Here is a 19,644-nt window from a genome sequence, read left to right on the forward strand (position 1 = left end):
AGGATAGAACCCACCAAAATTATAACCTGCCTCATTCACTCACAATATTATTTTAGTATGTCTCCCATATGGGGGTAGAGAATCCCCATTTTAGCTTTTGACATGCAATTAATACCTAAAATTTTTTAATGATTTATTTATTTATTTAGAATGTTTTCCATGATTACATGATTCATGATTTTTTCCCACCCTTCTTCCCTTCCCCCTCCTGGGGCTGACAAACAATTCCACTGGGTTATACATGTATCATTATTCAATACCTATTTCCATATTATTCCATATTCTTTTTCCATGTAATATATTTTTCCATAATATTTCCATATTATATGCAAAAGAGTGTTCTTTTAAAGCCAGAATCCTAATCATATCTCCATCGAACCATGTAATCAATCATATGTTTTTCTTCTGTGTTTCTGCTCCTACATTTTTCCCTCTGGATATGGATAGCGTTCTTTCTCATAAATTCCTATGGATTGTCCAGTGTCATTGAATTGCTGCCAGTAGAAAAGTTTATTACAATTGATTGTACCACTAAGTATCAGTCTCTGTGTACAATGTTCTCCTGGTTCTGCTCATTTTGCTCTGCATCAATTCCTGGACGTCTTTCCAGTTCACATAGAAATTCTCCAGTTCATCATTTCTTTCAGCACAATAGTATTCCATCACCATCAGATACCACAACTTGTTCAGCCATTCACTAATTGATGGACACCCCCTCATTTTCCAATTTTTTTGCCACCACAAAGAATGTGGCTAAAAATATTATTGTACAGGTATTTTTCCTTATCTCTTTGGAGTCCAAGCATAGCAGTGGTATGAGTGGATCAAAGGGCAGGCAATCCTTTAAAGCCCGTTGGTCATAATTCCAAATTCCCCTCCAGAATGGTTGGATTAATTCACAACTCCACCAGCAGTGTATTAGTGTCCTAATTTTGCCACAACCCCTCCAACATTTATCACTATATTTTGCTGCCATATTGGCCAATCTGCTAGATGTAAGGTGGTACCTCATAGTTGTTTTTATTTACATTTTTTCTAATAAAGTGGAATTTAGAACACTTTTTGTATGATTATAGTTTTGATTTCATCTGAGAACTGCTTATTCATATCCCTTGACCATTTTTTAATTGGGGAATGGTCTGACTTTTTGGTAAATTTGACTTAGTTCCTTATATATTTGGGAAATTAAACCTTTGTCAGAGAGTTTTATTGTAAAGATTTTTTCCCAGTTTGTTGCATTCCTTCTAATTTTGATTGCATTGGTTTTCTTTGTACAAAACCTTTTTAATTTGATGCAATCAAAATCATTTTACATTTTGTAATGCTCTCTTTCTCTTGTTTGGTTTTAAATTCCTTCCTTTCCCACAGATCTGACTGGTATACTATTCTATGTTCATCTAATTTATTCATGATTTCAGCTCCTATATTTAAGTCATTTACTCATTTTGAATTTATCTAGTGTGAGATGTTGATCTAGACCTGTTTTTTGCAATACTATCCCCAAACCTGGGATCTTTGGATTTATCAAACACTAACTTGCTGAGGTCATTTGCTCCTCGGCTATTTGATCTACCCTTCTGTCTCATATGGTTTTGATGACTACTGCTTTATAGTACAGTTAAAGACCTGGTACTGCTAAGCCCCCATCCTTCACATATTTTTTTTATTATTTCCTTTGAAATTCTTGATGTTTTGTTCTTCTGGATGAAATTTGTTATAATTTTTCTAATTCTATAAATATGAATTCTTATAAACTGTACATATCTGTAGGATTTCTGAAGTGATTACATTCAGAAAAGGGCATTTCTTGCACTCTAGGATAGAACATATTAAATAATTATTTCTCTGGCATAAAAACACAATTGTAAATTCTAAACCTATGGAAAAGTTCAACAGATAGAAAATTAACTTCATTAAGATTCTCCTTTTGATAAAAATTTTAAAAGAATCAGTTATGCAAGCTATTAAACTAATGAATTTGGGATCTGCAATTATATTTTAGGTTAATCAGTCACCAAATGATTCCCTATGCCACTAATGGAAATAGGAGAATTTGAAAGATCTTTGTCTAGGTATTGTTCAATTCCCATACACTTCCAGTCCCCTAGATAAATAACAATACTATCTGATCTAGTTTCAAGGAAAATTTACCTTAAAATAAAATATCAAAAGAGGTCTGGAGGCTTAAACCAAGGTTCAGAAGCAGCTTAATCTTCAAACTTTGTTTCCACAAAGTTTCTGGACTAGACAATCTGCTGTTTGCTATGGCAAACACAACATAAATTTTTAGGGCTCCTTTTCTAGCTATCTAAAGTGATAGTATTCTTTTCACTCTCTTGTGTAGATTTCTGATAAACCTACCAGGTAAATATAACCCCTTTGTTCTTCACAAATATATTAGCTATTTGAGGCTGCATAGGACACTGGAAAAGAGATCTGGGTTTATCTCATAGGACCTAAATTCAAGTTCCAGTTCTACTACTTATTACCTCTGTGATCAGAACTTACTATCTTTTCCTCTAATCCCCTCCATCTTGCAAACTTTTCTTTTTCTTCCTAAGGAAATATCATTCTTTTTTTTTTCCTCCAGGGCTCATAACCTCAGCATTATCCAAGACTCTTCACTCTTTTACTCAAATGAGATAATAGTAATAAAGCATTTAGCACAATGCCTGGCTCATAATAGCAGTTAATAAACACTTCTTCCCTTCCCCATTTCACCCCCACATCTCTCCTATCCAACTCTTTCTCTCTCCTCACACAGATATCACTTTTGTTAGGACTCTCATCACCTCTCACCTAGATTATTTCAACAATCTTTAATTTGGTCTCCGGCCTCAAGTCTGCCCCCTTTTCAATCTATTCTTGACACAGATGGAAAACTAATTTTCCTAGAGCTCAGAACTGACCATGTCTCTACCATATTCAATAAACTCTGCTAGCTTACTATTACCATTAGGAATTTCTGGTTTTTAAAGACCTTCACATCCTAACCTGCCTCTTCTATAACTGCAACGCAGACAATCCTACATTCTCTCTGTTCCTCATACAGGACACTCCAACTTTTATGTTTATTATAGCTTTGTTCTGGATTACCTATACCAGGAAAACACTCCCTAGTATACACTTTTATCCACCTACAATGGGACAGAGGCAGCATGGCCCAGGGGATAAAGGGCCAGTCTCCAAAAGAGGAAGCCTTGGCTTTAATTTCTACTTCTGAGACACTGGGTAAGCCGTTCATTTAACTGTTCAGTAGCCTAGACAATTCTCCAATATTATGTATTGTAATATGATTGCCTTCCTTTGTTTCTCCTTTCTTAGTTCAAGGAAATTGGTAAATGTTTAAAAATGCCTGCTGATTACCTGGCATTAGTAGTGATATGAGTGTATGTTGTTGTTTGTTTGTTTTATCTTTGCTTTGCTTTGTTTTCACCAGTTCTCAGACATAAAATCTCAAATTTAGACTCCCTTTCCATGCCTTTTCCCCTGCTAAAAACTACAAAAATAGTGCTAGACAATAGAATAACAAAGGCAAAAATGAAACCATTCTTACTCTTAAGAAGCTTCCATTCTACTAAGATTCCTATACACACTTCAGGTACTCGGTACTGTAAACCTCATTTCATTCTCCCTAGCTTCCTCTCATCTAACTATCATATTCAACAGTATGGGTTAGACTAAATAATATATTAGGTTCTGTGACTATAATGTGGCCATAAATGCCAAAGGAACCCATTTTTCCTGAGAAATAACTTACCATCATGGAAAGAAATCTTGTCAGATATAAGAAATCTAAATTTTAATCTATCCTCAAGTAATTACTAACAAGTGTGTGATCATGGGAAAAATCACTTACCTCCTCAAATGTTCAGTTTATTTATCTGAAAAAATAAAATAGTAATACTTGAACTACCTGACAGGATATGTTTTAGGGAAGGTATTTTGCAAATTTTAAGGCACTACAAAATTGAATTCTCATATTGATCATTTCATCAACCATTCAACAATTTATTTAGTGCTCACTATGTGCTAGTCACTGGCAAGGGAAAGCAACAATTCAAAATGTTAGAGATACAAAGCAAAAGAAAAACATCATCTCTGCCCTCTAGGAGTCCCCATTCTAATGAGGGCTATACTATGCAAAAAAAAAAAAATTACATAAATGAAATATACTAAGTGCATATGAGGTAATATTAGAGGCAAAGCATTATATTGGGGGGAGCATGGGGAAATTTTTCTTCTAAAAAGTGGGTTTATGGGGGTCTTGAATGAAGCCAGGGAAGCTGAGAGGCAGAGAGATCACATTAATATGAGCAATCTTTCTAAGAATGTAGATATTGCAGTCTATGCTTTCTCATCCCATGTAACTCTTGTCTACATTTTCCCATATGTCCCCAAGAGAGGAGTACATCCAATAGAATAGAACTTTCCTCTATTTCTCTAGAGCATCTGATATTCTTTCCTCTTATTATCTCTAACCTAGCTCCCTTTCTGGGTCATTATACATCATTCAGATGGCATTTTTCATGCTACCCTAGTGTGTGCCTTTATTAATAAGACACTATATCAAAAGGAAAGCATGATGGTAGAGTACAGGCCATGAACTATACAAATTTCCCCAGTATTCCTCTCTAAACAACTTTAAAATGATTCCTGAAAACAAATTTGGGGATGGCAGAGACAAAAGGTCAGAGGGAAACTTTTTTTTTTTTACTGCCAAAGACAACTTAGGAAATCCACAGGAAACGTCTGTAACACCCAAAAGGGCACAGGCCCAGAGTGCAACAGGATCATGAATGGGCCTTGGAGGTGGCCACACACAGCAGTAATACAAGCAGCTTAGGAGCTCCCAGCCCAGAGAAAGTTAGGAGATCAAACAAATGGTCAAAAAGAGACTAGAGCAGACCTTTTGCTAGCATTAAATGCATCTGGGAGTGCTATTGCCCTTAAGCACTTTTAGATTACAGTTCCAGGGTAGAGAGTGCTTTAATTGGTCACAAGGAAAAAGAATCCCTGGTCACAGTTCCTCCAATTAGAAAGAGCAATTGGACTTGCATTGTCTTGCATATGTGCACAACATCATGAATTACAATCACATAAGAAGCAATATTACTCTTTGGCATTTATTATTTTGAGGAGTCAGGCACTATATAATGGGAAAAGTATTGGAATTAGGATCCAAATACTTGGCTTTTCACTTCAATGGGCCTCAGTTTCTTCATCCATAAAATGATTGGGTTAAGACTAATTTCCTTGGTCCTGTCAAACTTTAAATATTTGATTCTATGACTTGAAACATATCTATATCATATAACACAGGAGGACTTTTGTCTTCAAAATGCCTTGTATATAATAGGAATTTATTGTTTTGTTTGTTGCATTTGGGGATAGAAAAGGAACAACATCCTAAACTGGATGGTAGTAAAAATGGAAATGATCAGACCATCATAAGAGACTTTGCAACAACTGACTGAAGGTGGAAAGTAAAGGAGAAAGTTTAAAAATAATTCCAAGTTCTTAATTACTCATAACTAGAATAGTGGTACCATTAAAATAAATAAGGAAGTGAGGAGGAGTAGGCTTATGGGATAAATGATGTGTTCTATTTTGAACATGTCATATGTTATGTGTTGATAGAACATTGTCAAAGAATCAATATTACTGGAGGCATTTGAAAATCTAGAACCAGTGCATAGACAGTAGATTAGAGATATAGATTTTGGATGATCTGCATTGAAGGGAGTAGATAAAGGAGTAGATAAGATTATCTTAATACACAATAGGAAGGGTATGTTTTCAACTAGAGAAAGAGACAAGAAAGAGAAAGCAGAACCAAAATGCATTAACATAGATTGTGATCATGCATATTTGAACAGGCAAAAGGCTGGGAGGAAATGGAAAGAGAGCAGAAAGGAATTAGTAAGAGCAGCAATATATTGCTCTTTTTCCCTCCAATTCTTTAAGGGGAAAAAATTCTTGTTCACAGTATGAGATATGCAATACTGTGGTAAAAAAACATATGGTAAAGCATTTTCCTTCCCTGGTATAATGTTATTATGCATCATAATTCATCAATGCAACTGTGACATTCTGCCAGCAAAAGTAAATCTCCTGAGGGGTGTTCTTGACTGTTTTATTCCATAATCTGCCATAGGTAAACCAAAAATATGGTCAAGTGTATCAGAGGCTAAATGGATAGCTAATCTACCACGGTGAAATAAAAAAGAATATAAGTCCTTAAATGTTATAACTCCTCTCCATCAGACTGAGGATACCAGAAATGTAGAGATCATTAAGTTCAATCTCCTTTTGTGAATAAAGAGAAGGAGTTGAGAAAGGAAATATTTTGCCTAAGGTCAAATAGTTGGAACTAGAACACAAAGCTCCTCATCTTTGTGCTATGATTCATTTCTTCAGGTCTCACACTGTTATATGATGTTTCTTCTCTCTCTCTCTCTTTCTCTTTCTCTCTCTCTCTCTCTCTCTCTCTCTCTCTCTCTCTCTCTCTCTCTCTCTCTCTCTCTCTCTCTTTCTCTCTCTCCCTCTCTCTCTCACACACACACACACATACAGATACACAGATACACACAGATGCATTTTATATATATACACACACATATATATAATAGTCAAATCAGCTCTGACACTATTTCTGGATGAGATTTGTTAACGTGCTGCCCAGTGGTCTCACTTATAACCCCTGTAACTTTGTGAACCAAAATGCTACTCCCTAAATCCTTTTGGGGTTTGTTCATCTAGAATATAAGCTCCTTTAGGGCAGGGACTGACTTTTCATTTTCTTTTCCATCTCTAGTCCTTATTACAGTGTCTTTAACATGATAAACACTTAATAGAAGCTTTTTAAAAATTTCATCCATTTCATTTTATCCTTTCAATATATAATCTAAATATAGTTGTCTATGCAAATGAGAACTACAAAATCCTGGAAACAAGCTCCTTCTTGGTTCTAATTTAATAGCTCAGGAAGCTGTATCAACTTTTTGAAAAATGATTAGGTGAGTTCACATATGCAAAAAAGATCACCAACTAACTTCAAAAAATAATTTTAGAATCTCTCTATCTGTGCCTATATCTCCAACTTGTTACATGAAATTACCACCATTACTAATCATATCTTAGGAAGATCTTCAAAACATGCACTTCAACTGCATTAAAGTTAACCTACCATTTGGATTCTTCTATTTGTGGTGTTCCATGATTCACAGCCAGATAATATGATTACGATTTTGTTGAGCTTTTATGGCACCAAATAGCTCAAGATATTGGGAATGCTGTCAATGTTTCTAAACTCAATCCAGTTTGATCTGTACCTATTCAATTGTGCATCTACTTCATTGTCTATGTCTCCAAAGTATGGATTAGTTCAATGAGTCATTTACTCAAGTCCATGCCATGAGCTAGGCAATATGTCTTTTTTTATCTACTTTTTTTCCTCCTTTTCCTCTGTGACACCATTTTTATTACCAAGCTAAATTTTCAAAGAAGTTCCAATTTTCATTTCCATCTTTATGTTTAATATATATAAATTGTGGCTAATGCCAGCAAATGCTTGTTCTTTCCTAGAAATGGCCACACTTTCAGTAACATCTACTGTACCAAGATTTACCAAAAATGCTTCTCTCCAACATATAACATTTATATTTATTATGTAAAGGCATATAATGTATTACATTCATTCCAAACATTTGGTATGTCTCAGATTAAATATATTTATTACCTCCAGGAAAAAAATCAGAATTCTCCCTGTATTTTTATTTTGGTGGTGCATTTTCAGAACTATGTGGCTAGACTGATCTGTTTTGAATGGACTTAGATGTCATTCAGGATGACCAATTACAATTCTGGGCTTGATGTAATCAGCATAATATTTTTATGTGCACTGCAGGTGCATGAAACTATAATTTAAAGGACTCATGAGGGCTCTATATAAGCAGAAACTTATTAGTAGTGATAATTTAAGCTTAAATAAAGCATAAAATTTATCACCTAAGACAAATATGTTAACTATAAAGACCATTTTGTAATAAATACACTGTGGCCTATAATGCTTCCAAGTATAGGCTGAACGATATTAAAATGTAATTAAGGAACTAGTTAATGAAATAAATAAACACATAATAGAACATAGATATTAATGTGGTTTCTTAAATTAATACATGACCAATAATAATCCATATGAATTATTTAGTGGCTCCAATTTCTATCTTAGTCTGATACCACTGATCTAAGATATATATCTGCTAAGTCAATTAAGTAGGAACAATTAAGGATAATAGTTGGATAACTAGATTAGAGTAATAAAATATTAAATGAACTAAAAGAATACTTCCAATACATTTAGCAAACCTTCTAAAAATTATTCACAGAAAAGAATCAGACAAGATGAAAAAGTATGGGAGTTGCAATCTCCAATGGAGAATGAAGTAAGCTCATTTATATGAGATCCTAGATCCATTAACTATATATCTGCATGGATGTTTTTCAGATTGACCTATTATATACATATTGTCACATAAGGAGAGCTGAGCCCTAAAGAAGTGGTACAGAGGACAGATAAATTTTGGTGGGGATAGGGGAAGAAGGATGATATTTTTTCTATATACTGATATAACCTTTATCAAGTGACCAACAGACACATATCAAGGGACTGAGCATCCAAATAACCATCAAAAAATCATTGAAGTTGTGCTAAAGGCAGAACACTTCCTTTTAAGTTTGCCTAGGTATGGTCTAATCTTTACCCTTCCCTTCTGTGCATTGGTTAAATTATAAACACAATGGCAATTATAATCACAGCAAGGAAAAATAATTTATTAGACCACTGCTTTGAGAGTCAATACAGTTTAGTGGTTAGAATGCCATTTAAAATCAAGCAAAATCTAGATTCAAATCTTATCTCCATTGTTTACTAGCAGGATGAGGTTAGGCAAGTTAACTCTTCTGAGTTACCATTTCTTTATCTAAAACAAGGACATAATAATATATGTCAATAAATGGTTATAAATTAAAAATGAGATGATGAATATAAAATATTTCATGGGCTTTAAGGAGCTACACAAATAACACACACATATGTATTCTTAAAGTGCCCCCCAAACCACCTGGAAGCCCAATCAGACTCTAGAAATCATCCACTAAAAAAAAAAAAAACATTGCATTTATACTAGAGGATAGGATTACATGAAACAGAAGACTTTGGTGGTGCCTAATATTCCCTCCTACTTCAGCTTAAGAAATAAATAAATAAATAAAAATATAACCTTCATTCGATAGGCACATGTCAGAGCTTAACCTATAATTAAGAAAATTATATGTGACTAATTGCCCAACAGAACCACTTTGAGCTGCTCTGCAAGGATTCAGATCTAGAAGTGTGGGAAGGGAAGGTCTAGTAGGAGAAGTTGGAACATGAACACATTTCACCACCGACGGTAGGAAGAATGTTTTGGGGGCAATGCAGAGGAGAGGGTACAGAGGTGATTCTCTCTGCCCAGGGGGGAGCAGCACCAAAGGCTGAAAAGAAAACATTGGCATAAGCCCTAAGTTAAGACTGTATAAACAACTATCCTGAGGCAACATCCTTTTTCTAATCTTAGACTTCCTTGGTTTATATATAATATACAAAAAATACTAACTGCAAGCCACTTGCTAACCTAACTGAGGGCTGACAGACTATTCTGGGATTTATACCTGCCAATGATAAATGTGGTGTTAGTCTGGCTGCAGAATTTTATTTCAACTGATATCAAGTGAATTCTTACTCAGAAAGCAGAAAACTGGAGTTACATCTGGCATTGATGCATGGGGCACAGTATCACTGGGAAACATTTGAGTTTCCTGAAGTCTTTCACTTAGCTCAAGGAACATTATCTTTGGTTCCAGTGACTTAACCTTTCAGTGGCGAGACTTTTTTCAAGAGAAAAATCAGTAAGTTATTGTGACTTTCAAGGTGCACATTTTTGCCAATAAAATTAAAACATATATAACAAAACCCCAGAAAGATTTATATAGCAGAACTTGATAAAATTGTTTTCTTTCAAGCCTGCTTTCATGAAAAGGAGGTTAAAAATGACTAGAAATTTATACAATCCTAAAATCAAGCCTGAAAAGTACAACCTCTACAATCCATGGGGCTTGGCCTTGAACTCACTGGATTTACTGTTTATAATTTCTTTGACTTGTTTGGTCTTAAGCAAAAGAGAAAAAAAAAAGGAAAGAAAATGAAATAATAGAAAACTAAATGCAGCCCCTTCTTGATGACAGGGCTTGGCAGAAAACATCTGTGCAAATAAAGCTATGAAAAGAGTGTGGAAATATCGCCCAAAGTCACCTCATCTCTCTCTCTCTCTCTCTCTCTCAATCTCTCTCTCTCTCTCTCTCTCTCTCTCTCTCTCTCTCTCTCTCTCTCTCTCTCTCTCTCTCTCTCTCTCTCTCTCTCTCTCTCTCTCTCTCTCTCTGAAAAAAATAAGGTATAAAAGAACATCTCTTTTTACTATTTTGGAAGTTCTCCACAATCTAATTGTTGAGGTAGAAGAGAAGGTCTGTATGCTCAGCGTGGGTGGGGATTGCTGGTGTTCAGCCTCCCAGCCAGCTCACAGATGGGCTCTTGCTTTTATCCCTGCCGAAAGCCTCTGCTTGACAGGCTTGCTTCTTATGACAAAACCTGGGTTAGAAATTTTGAGTCAAGAGTTCAAGGGGTTGGAGTAAACGCCTATGTGTATCCCCTTTGCTGGCAAAACTAATGGAATAGGCTCAAGACTCTATTCAGGATGGTAATATTAGCAATAATTATGCTAAAATGTACTAACTTATATTCATGTAATGAAGAGGAGGAGAATGCTATCTGAATTATGCTTAAAAATGGAAAAAAGTTAAGATGATGTTTAAAGAAATAGTTATATCACTTTCAGACATATAAGATTATGCTCATGTATTTGCTTTTTTATTTTATTTTTTAGTAGAGGTCTTAAATTAATAGATTCTATTTGTAAAAAAGTCTATTAAAAATAGAGAATTAGGAATTAATTGCATATGTATGTTCACTTCTAATGCGTTTTGAAACTCAGTCTTACCCCCCAACATGAGCTAAGTCTCAGCCTTCAAATTATATTTTCCAAGACACTGCAGGGAAGAACACATTCATGAAGGTATTCCTGTAATTCCAATATTCAAGTGTTGTTCCACCATTTTAAACTCAAGTTCAAGTCTTTGATCCCCCCTTTTGGAGTTTTCGTGGCAAAGATATTGGAGTGGTTTACCATTTCCTTCTTCAGCTCATTTTACAAATGAGGAAACTGGAGCAAACAGGGTTAAGTGACTTGGCCAATGTGTCATATAGCTAGTAAATATCTAAGAATAAATTTAAACTCAAGAGAATCAATTGTCCAGACCTCAGGCTTGGTCCTTTATCCACTGTGCTGCTTGGCTGACCTAATATTCAATTAGTGAAGTTCAAAAATGAAAAAAAGGATAAGATTCATTAGCTTAATGCATGACCTATCCAGTAGTGTCATGGAATCCTTGAGGAGGCAGTGAGTTGCTCATCATCAGAAAATTTAAAGTGGTGTCTGTATAAATTCTGGCAAAAGATATTTAAGAAGAGGGACCTTTTTAGGTGTAGGTTACACTTCATGAACAACTAGCTCCCTCCTAACTATAGTAATTCAGTCTAAGTCTTGGGTTACCATTACAATTTTATTGTGATAGGACTAGTATTTCTCTGACAATTGCTTTCCTGCCACCTCATCCCCACCCCCAGTCTCCAATATGGGGAGACTTCATTTACCTAAAAGGAGACAAAACTCTCCTTAGGATTAAATTGGCCCCAGCTTTCTTAACAAAGTTTTCTGGTCATCTAGGGAGATAAAATATCTCAACCACATGAAGTCTGTGCCTTTCAGACCTGGCTGCTCCCTAAGACCTCATTAGTCACCCTACCCTGAAGACCTACAGACCAGATACATTTCTGGTTAGAAACAAGGGTCATGTCCAGAGAAACTTTGTTAGGGCAAAGTTAGCCATAGTTTAGGATAAAGTGTATTTACAGTAATAGTTAGGGCAAAATAAACATCCCTTTGTAAATGTATGATGTCTTATGAGTATATCATTCCAAAGTGGGTAAAACTAAATCTACCTCTAAATATTTTATTCTATGGTCTGTAAACCAATAACATCACATAAGCAAGGGGGAAGGCTACAGAGTCTAAATATTTTTGTATGAGTATGTCTTCTTTCTCTATCTTTGATCTCTTTGGGATACAGACATAGTTGTGGTATTGCTGGATGAAAGGATATGCATAGTTTGATGGCCCTTTAGGCATGGTTCCAGATTTTTCTCTAGAATGGTTGTATCTGTTCACAGCTTCACCAACAATGTATTAGTGTCCCAATTTTACCTCAGGCACTCTAATATTTATCATTTTCCTTTTCTGTCACATTAACTACCCTGATTGGTTGGACCTTGAGGTTGTTTTAAATTGCATTTTTCAATTAATTATGATTTGGAGCATTTCTTAAAATACAATTAAGGATATAGATTTAAATATACATGTAAATTTAGACTGATAAATATAGATATAGAAGTAACTAAATGAGAGATAGGTAGATATAGAGACAGAGAGCTGCTTGGTGTAGTGAATAGTGTCAGGCCAGGATTCAAAAAGACCCATCTTCCTGAAATCAAATCTGACCTTCAACACCTATTAGATATGTGACCTTTGGCAAGTCACCTAACCCTGTTTTCCTTGGTTTCCTCATTGGTAAAATCAGCCAGAGAGGGAAATGGCCCATTGTCTAATATCTTTGCCAAAAAAAATCCCAAAATGCAGGCACAGAGTCTACTGAAAATGACTGACCAAAAAAAGACAACAACAGAATTGGAGATATAGATAGAATTAGAGACACTATAAATGGCAATGATATGAACCCATCCTTTCAAAATATTATCCTTTTATTCTCTCTTCCTTTTACTTCCAAAGTTGTAAACATTGTAGTCTTCATTCATTGCTTTCATTTCCTCACCACCCACTTATTCTTAAAATCTATGTAATTGAGTTTATTTCCCAATCACTGCTGAAATTTTTCTCTCCAAGAATTATAGAATACTTAGATTTAGAGAAGGAAGGCAGAGGAAATAATGTTGGCCTCTCCTCTTTTTACATAGATAAGAATAATGGTTCACATTTCTATAGTACTTGCATGTTTACAAAGTGCTTTCTTTACAATAATTCTGTGAGACAAGTCTTTCAAATACTATTATCTTCATTTTACAACTGAAGAAAATGAGGTTCAAAACACTTAAGTGATTTCCCCAATGTCACACATCACACAGGAAAGCAGAATTTAAATACAGAGATTTAAAATACAATATACTTTATCTAACTCACTCCACACTCCCTCCTATGACATCCAATCCAGTACATTTATATTCTTCAAACTTGATTCATCATTTAATGTTACTGACCACATCATGCTTGAAACTCTCCCTTTTTTTAGTAATATCATCTTACACTTTCTATTGTTGATCTGACCTCATTCTACTGTCTTCATCATTGAGGCCACTTCCTTTCCCCTCAAAATTAGAATTCCTCAAGGCTCTGTCCACCTTTCTGTAATCTAACCTCTCTCCCAGAGTTCTTATTCATTCTCATGGTTTAGCTATTGCCCACCTCTTTCTGGATGGCCTTCAGATTCATAACTTTCTTCTGAGACACGATTATGCACCCTACCAAATTTGAAGACTCAAAAAGCTAAGAGGAATAGTTAATATGGTCAGGAGTAGAATCTGAATATAAAAATATAGAATATTCCAAATGTCTGAATGCTTTATTAGCTAGGACATTATTTATTTATTATTGCCATAACTCCTACTACTGTTCTGCTTTCAAGACCAAACTACCAGACACTTTAACCTACTCTTTTATGCTCCCTTGAATTATATGTCCTTATTTTCAACCAACGTATTTTTGTCCTGCTACTAAGCAGGCACCCTCCATTTACCCCTCCTTCTCCACTATCTCTTTTTATCTCTTCCTCAGAGAACTGTAATTAAATCAATTCTATCTCAGAAAGGGGTATATCAATAGATTATTTTATTGTTCTACTTACTTTCTAAGTGACTTCACAGATCAAAATACCTTCCCTTTCACCCTCCACTTTCCCCTTCCGAGGGGGATGTGTCTCCTCTATTAGAATTTAATCTTTTTCAAGTCACAAACTGCCTCATTTTCTTGTTAGTAGTCATCAGGGCTTAGTATAATGCTTATTAGAGAGTGAGTGGCAAATAAATGTTTTTGACTCATTAAAAAATATATTAGTAGGTTGAGGGAGGAGCTGGGTGGTTCAGTGGATTGAGGGCCAGGCCTCAAGATGGGAGGTCCTAGGTTCAAATATGGCCTCAGACACTTCCTAGCTGTGTGACCCTGGGCAAGTCACTTGACCCCCATTGCCTAGCTCTTGCTATTCTTCTGCCTTGGAACCAATACACAGTATTGATTTTAAGACAGAAGGTAAGGTACATATAAATAAATAAATAAATAAATATATATATATATATATATATATATATATATATATATATATATATAAGTAGGTTGAAACAATAGCTTTTTATCTGTTCTTCCTGTCTCAAGGCTCTCATTACACAAGCCCATTCTTCACTCAGTTGCCAATGTGATTTTCCAGAAGTCCAGGTCTAAGTATATTGCTCATCTACAAAATGATTTCCACTTCTTCCTTATGGTCTCTAGGACGATATAGAAAGTCCTCTGCTTGCCTTTTAAAGTTCCTTATAAGGTAGCCCCTTTCCAGTCTTCTTTTTATCCCCTTCTAAATAATCCATGATCCAGCAACACTAGTCTTCTTGCTGTTTCTCAAACATAACATACCGTCTCTCCATTTCAAAGGCTATCCCCTATGCCTAGAATGCTCTTCCTCTCCTCTCTTCTCTTCTTTTCCTTCTGACTTCCTAGCTCCCTGCAGCTTAAATTCCCTTTTATTAAGAATCATTTCCTAGGGTCTTTCAATGCTAGTGCCTTTCCTCTGAGACTGTGTCCAATTTATCCTATATGTATCTTGTATGTACATAGTTGTTTACATTGTCTCCCTCATTAAAACATAAGCTCCTTCAAGGGAGAGACTCTTTTTGCCTTTGAGGTCAATGTTTTAGCACCTTGCCAAGTACATATTAAGTACCTAATAAACTCTTGTTGACAACTAAATCTACAAAATAAAATTTAATGTATGAATTGAAAAGTTGAATCTAAGAAAAAAACACTTTAATACAGAAACAAAAGATGCATGGAATGCATCTAGGCAAAACAGGTTGGTGCAATAAACCTTTTGCTTTGTTTTTTTATTGACTACAAGTTCAATGTGAATCAATAATGGCATATAGTTACCTTGAAAATCAAACCACTTCCATTCTACCTTCATAGAAATAATAGTGTACAAAATAAAGAATATAATAATGACTGTTCTCCACTCTGGGAAGACTGAATATGGAGTATTTATCACTTTAGTTATGAGTAACACAATTTAAGGGTGACATGAGAAAGGTAAGAAGCTATTGATTCTAAGAATCCAATGCTAGCTATGTACTATTGTGAGTTCAGGGACAATATGAGATGTCCCATATACAACAAAATGTTATAGAAGCACATTTTGTACTAACAAAGAACTAAAAATGAAGTATACCAATATACTCATGTAAACCAATTCAAAGGGATGGAAGTAGAACCAGGAAAACAATACACAGTGACTATAATGATATAAAATGGAAGATTAGCAAAGACCAATGAATAAAAACTGAAACCTGCAAAGTTACAACTGGCCAGATTTGGCCCCAAAAAAGATAGACATGAGAAAGCCCTTCTGTCTCACTTCATATAGACTTTTTCCTGAGTTATAATATCCTGAAGACCATCAAATTCCAGATAGAGATGAAGAGGACCATGCCCAGAGAATCTAAATTACACTGAATTGTTGTTGTATTTCCTTATGATTAAGACAAAGATGGCTATCTAGAAAGGGAAATAGGACGCATATACTAGACAAAGATGAAGATATGAAACAAAGCTATCAATAAAAATGTATTGCTTTTAATAAGAAAAATGGAGTAATCCACAAATATATAAGAAAAAGGTTGAAAATGAGCCTGGAACAGAATACACTTTATATGTGTGTATATATGTTTACATGTATGTATTTTGTGGTATGGAAAGAAAATATTAATTGACATCTCCAATTAGGAGAATAACGAAATAGTCTTCCTTTCTGTAGTTCCAGAAGACAAAACAAAGACCAATGGATTGAAGAGATTGCCTATATTTCCAGATCAGTATAAGCAATGCTTTAACAGGAATTAAATCTAACTAAAGATAAAATGGGCAGTCTTGTTAGGGAATGATCTCTGTTATTGGAGGTACTTTCCACTAAATCTGCTTGACCCCTTATCAAGACTATGCTGGGAATGCTGGCAACTTTTTTGCAACAGGTAGGATTTGTATTAAACAATCTCTTCTATTTCTATAATAATTTCTAATTGCTTGGCCTGGTGGATATATATACTTGGATATAGTATGTATCAACTGAAACACTGTCTTTCCTCAAAACCAACTTTCATTTCAGATGTGCCTTGTTTGTGAATGCCAACCTGTTTTCCACATTTCTGAGATTAAAACCTTTGAATCATCTTGGATTTATCTCTTGCCAATATACTTAGTAAATTACCAAATCACATTGATGCATCATTCATGTTTTCCCATTCACCTTTCCTTTGATTTCACCCTTTCTAAATTTCTAGTCCAAGCAGTCATCTCTTCATACCTAGAGTATTTCATAATATTCTAGCTGTTCTTTTAAACTCTAGTTTCTTTTACTTCCAAAATGTTAGTGTCAAACTAATTATTTTGGAAATTCAAAAGATCCATATTTCCTCAAAAGAAACACCCCCTAAAGCAGGTCACAATAATCTTCATGTCTTCATGAATTTCTGTGGTCAAAAACACTCAACTCATAATAAATCTTCTTGAATTAAATTAGCCTGATGACAAAGAAAAGCTGATACAGAGCCTTTACTTGAAGTTGTTTCAGTTTGGTAAGATCTTGGTAGTTTGCAAAGAAACAAATTTAGGCTCAATGTCAGGGTGGGCAATTTGGGGTGCTTCAGAAAATGGTAGATTCTCTTTCTATCAATGTAAGACTGGATGATGATTTATTTTTTATGTTACACTGGGGATTCAATTCTTGGACTAGATGACCACAGAAATCCTTTTGATCTTTCAAATTCTCTTGGTCTTTGCCTTTTCAGAGGTTGTCCCTTGAAGCTTAGTCTTTAAGGGTTCATGGTCAACTAAGGATCCCCAGTCAACTCCACATCACAATGAGGTAGTAGAGAAGGCCTTTAGTACTCTCACATTAATCTTTCTAAAATATTCCTTTTCACTGATTATTCTCTCTCACAAAACTTCAATGTCTATCCATAGCCAAAAGAATAAAATGTCCACACTGATTAACTTGTATTTTCTGGACAAACCAAAAACATTTTTAAAAATTTAAGTCCTTTCTTTACTCAAAACTTCACCTTCAATCTCAAATTAAGTTAGTTCCTTTTATGAACTTCCAAGTTCTAACTTTATTAGCCTATTTGTTGTCTGTGAACAGGCCATGCCTAATCAGTTGCCAAAATCGCTTGTAATGTCAACTAAGTAATCTTCCTAATGTTCAGTTAATTCCCCTGATCAAAAATATTCAGTGGTTCCTTGCTGTTTCCTGAGTACAAACTAGATACTCAAGGGCCTCTACAGCCTGGCTCCAATCTCTCTTTCCATCTTTATTTCATAGCATTCCCTTTAGTGTACTCTGTTCCAGACCAATCAGACTACTAAACATTTCTGGATCTCATGCGATCCTCTTAAGGCTTCATTCTTTTCTTCTTGCCTGAAATGAACCTTTCCTACTTCATCATTTCACCAGTTGACAATTTTTCTTGCTTCAGGGCCAAGCTTAGATGCTACCTTTTCCATGAATTCTCCAAGTTAAAAGTTACTGTTCCCTTTTTGAAGCCCTAAAACCATTCTGGTTTCTCCAATGCCCTTAAACATTTCATTTGTCTCAGCCATTTGTGCATATTTTCTCTTCTAACATTTCCAACACCTAATGAAAGCCCTTATTACCTCACACCTGGACTATTGCAACAGTCTTTTGGTTGACTTTCCTTCACACATTTATCAAAGTGATCTTCCTAAGCAAAGATCTGACTGTGTCATTTTCCTCTTCAATAAACTCCAATGACTCCCTGTTTCCTCTATGATGAAATATAAAATCCTATGGTAAGCATTCAAAGCTCTTCACAATATGGCTTTTTTCTACCTTTACAAGGTTCTTACTCCTTTCCACAAACTCTCAAATCTAGTGCTTCTGGCCTCTTCACTATAACTCACATAAGACATACCATCTTTTTCAATTTCACTAGCTATCCCATGACTGGAATCCTCTCTCTTCACACTATTACCTATTGGCTTCATCTTCCTTCAGGTCTCAGCTAAAACCTCATCTTCTATAAGAAGCCTCCAATTTATCATTATATTGTCTCCTCCCATTAGATTGTTAGTTCCTTGAGGGGAAGAAGGTTTTTGCCCTTCTGTGTAACCCTAGCATTTATCACAGTACATGGCACACGGTAGACACATAATAAATGCTTGTTGGTTTGACTTGTGTTTATGTCTCATCTCCCTACTATATAAACTCTTTGATGGCAGGGTCTATTTTTCATATTTCCCCTAGCACCTAGGTAGTTATATATGCCCTGTGGACCCAGCATCAGAATTGGAGTCAGTAAAACATGAATCCAAATCTGGCTTCAGATACTTAATATTCACCATCTACCTCAGTTTTCTCCATTGAAAATAGGTATAATAATAGTACCTAACTCCCAGGATTGTTGTAGAAATAACAATTTTTAAATGGCATATGCACAAGGAAAGTTGCAAAGCCTAAAGTGCTACATAAATTATTATTATTATTATTGTTATCTTATACTTTGTATATACTCTAATACTCACATAGATCTGTGATCTTATCAGTCTAGGCATCCTTTCCACTGATACATATGCTACAACCCATCTATTCCTATCCATCCCAGACAACTTTATTCCATTTCCTATTTTAAATTTAATACTTTGGATATTACCCGTTATGCTCTGGGCCTTCCATCGCTATATCTTGACATATTAAGGTAATCAGTGGAGTATTTGTTGGTTATCCCTCAATCTAACCATGTGACCAGGCTATTTTCTTTTATGCTCAAACATTTCTTTGATGATATTCTTCATTAGGATTCATCTTCATAGCTCCTTGCCTGAAATATATTGTAGCAATAAAATTCAACATTGCATATAGCATATATTTAATAAATATTTGTTAAATTACTGAGTTAAATTGGATTTTCTACTAATTAATCCCTCTATATCATTGCTCATAAAATTTCTTCCTACTTACTCCCATATTCTAAGGCTTCAAGGACCAAATTGTTTCCATTTCATTAGAGAAGCCCTTCCTGACCAAATCAATCCAAGGTTTCTCTCCTTCTTCTTCCCTGCTATTGTACATATTATCTCTTCT

This window comes from Monodelphis domestica, chromosome 1 (assembly GCF_027887165.1).
Source record: "Monodelphis domestica isolate mMonDom1 chromosome 1, mMonDom1.pri, whole genome shotgun sequence".
In the NCBI taxonomy this organism is placed as follows: domain Eukaryota; kingdom Metazoa; phylum Chordata; class Mammalia; order Didelphimorphia; family Didelphidae; genus Monodelphis; species Monodelphis domestica.